General features: G+C 40.7%; 1 pseudogene; it reads right to left on the bottom strand.

The window, feature by feature from the left end:
* Window positions 1–2,062: 2,062 nt before the first annotated feature.
* On the bottom strand, window positions 2,063–2,189 carry LOC117033485 (uncharacterized; annotated as a pseudogene).
* Between the last annotated feature and the right edge of the window lie 632 nt (window positions 2,190–2,821).

Below are 2,821 nucleotides of genomic sequence, written 5' to 3'. Positions count from 1 at the left end.
GCCCAGGCACAGGCCAGCATTTGATCTGTTGGTTTTACACCTGTAAAAACAACTTGTGTTTATTTGTCACTCAGCAAACCATTTCAGGCAAGAAGGGGAGAAAAAGGAAAGTGGAGGAGGAGTGAACTTGCTCATACCACAGAGTTCAAACATGCCTTCCCTAAACAGACTGAAAAGTAAACACGCTAAAGGTCAGCATGGCAGAGACAATCAGAAAAATCCCCTCTCTTTCTACACTACACAGAAATACCAGGAGCAGGGTGCTCTGTTCTAACCCTTGGTCATTTCCTTATTATCCCAGCCTCTGATACTTGGGTTTCTTATGTCATGTCCTACCAAGGGAAGTGGTAAATAAGCTCTAAGCTAATACCAACTCCTTCTTGTTCCTTTATTTATGAGCTACCAATTATGTGTTCCTCCATTAAATTGAGCCATTTAGTTCAATTTCCCACAATCAGTCCTCAGAATAGCACCATTTGAATAAGCTCAGATAAACCAAGTCTACAAAGAGACTCAGACTCCAAATTCATTGATTCTATAACTTCACATGGTGAAACCAATGGTAAGTGTGTCCATTCCCTCAAGTTCAGATCTCTTTCTTCATCTGTTTTCTTTCTCCTTCAGCAACCTTCTCACATTAACTCTATCCCCTGATTCTTCTTGTCACAAACTAAAGCTTTGCCAGGGGCATCAAGCTTTCATTGCTAAAGCATGTGGAAACCACAGAGTCTTTCTACTTCAGAGAAAGGGGAAAGGAACTGATGTTTATTGAGACTTCAATGCCAGATCAAATACCTGGGGACCTTGAGAAAGTTAATGATTTGATGCAAATCCAGGTGTCTCAGAATTCAGTGCTCCTTTAAAATAAGCAAACAAACAAGAGTTCACAATCTATTTAGGAGACAGAGCATGCACCAGTTAGAAGAAAGTGGAACGGGATGATTCAGATGGCAGTTCCCTGTCTCCCTAACTTCCAGAGCAATTCAGCTCTGGCCCCAAACTTGCATTTTCACCCAGAAAACAAAAACCTGTAGTGTAGTGAAATCTAATAATAATTGAGCATGATCTTTGGGGGGGTCTCACTCCTTTCCCAAGAATTTGGTCAAAGTATTTATTCTGACCCTACACCACAATCTCCCTGATAAGAATTCTAAGTTTTTAAAAATCCTGTCTTGTTACATTTCCAAGGATGTTTTGTCATGTCAATGATGTATTAGGGCCCTGTATTCGTCTTCTAAGCTATGTACCAATTACAAAAAACATAGTGGTTTAAAACAACACCCATTTATTGTCTCACAGTTTCTGTGCCACAACAGGCTAGTTGAGTATTCTGCTCAGGGTTTCACCAGACTGAAATCAAGGTGTCAGCCAGACTGGAATCTTATCTGAGGCTTGAGGTCCTCTTTCAAGATCACTAGTTATTGGCAGAATTCTGTTACTTCAGTTTCCTTTTTTTTTTTTTTTTTCCTGGCAGTTGGCCACAGATCACTCTCAGCTCCTAGAGACCACCCTCATGTACTTGGCATGTGGCCTCTCCATAGGCAGGTCACAGTATTGTTGTTTGTTTCTTGAAGGCCAGCAAGAAAATCTCTCAGACCTCTCTTAAGGGCACATCTCTTTAGGTCCAGACCACCCAGAATGATCTCTCTTTCGATTAGCTAAAATTTAACTGGTTAGGAACCTTAATCACATCTGCAAAACACCATCACCTTTGCCATATAACATAATCGAATCATGAGAGTGCTATCCTTTCATATTCACAGGTCCCACTCATAGTGAAGAAGAGGCGATTACATATATATGTACACCAGGGGTAAGGAATCTTGGGGCCTTCTTAGAATTTTGCCTACCATAGGCCTGCTTGGAGAGAAACGCCCACCTCACCCACTCCTTGACCTAGCCGTTGTTCCAAGCTTTGTGTTAGAAATGCCTTATACGTCTTCCTAGAAATTCTCCCCTGATAAGCTCATAAGCAAATCTAATTGTTTTTGTAATCCCAATTTTTATTTGTTTCTAGATTCATAAAGAAACCATGGGCATTGCAGAGTTTTGTGAGTGATGGGCAGCTAACAGCCAGAGATTCCCCCCTAGGGGATATAGGACTGGGGAATGTCTGATATGTATTCCTATTAGCAATAATTGCACCTCGGATAAACCTCATTGGCTACGTACTTCCACTGCACAAAGCTGTGCTGTGTATTTCTAAAAGGGTATTATGGAGACCCTGCTTCTTATGGATACCCTTAGATGGGAACAGGACAAAAATATCAAACTTTCTCCTAGAAATCATGCTAGTAGGCTTTTCATAAAAGAAAGAGAGAGAGGAGAAAGAAGGGAGGGAGGGAGGAAGAAAAGAGTGAGTTTGCTCTATTCTGGTCTATGACATCTTTATTGGACTACAAGGGGAACTATTTAGTGTATCGATTAACAAGAAAAAAGAATCACTTCCTTCTGACCTGAAGTACAGTTGATCCTAATTACTACTGCCACACTATCCTTCCCAGAATACTGCTTTCACCAAGTCATTCTCCTATGCAAGGACCACCGATGATATCCCACATCCTATCACATCAAGTCAACTTTCCGTATCAATTTTAGTTGTCTCAGTCTGGCACTCAAAGCCTATAACCTGGTCATATCAGTTAATAAACCAATTTTCCCAAAACTGCTTACCACAATTCCTATAACCTTCTGCTGTCCCACAAACAAAAACATACATTCTTTTTGCCATCACAAGCCTATTATGCCTTTACTTGTTCTTCTTCCTTACCAACACTGTGCCATTTAATGCTCCTATTTTGTTCACCATCTACTGTGTACT

This window comes from Rhinolophus ferrumequinum, chromosome 13 (assembly GCF_004115265.2).
Source record: "Rhinolophus ferrumequinum isolate MPI-CBG mRhiFer1 chromosome 13, mRhiFer1_v1.p, whole genome shotgun sequence".
Lineage (NCBI taxonomy): Eukaryota > Metazoa > Chordata > Mammalia > Chiroptera > Rhinolophidae > Rhinolophus > Rhinolophus ferrumequinum.
The sequence above is the reverse complement of the archived record's forward strand: the minus strand, read 5'-3'. Positions and strand labels throughout refer to the sequence as shown.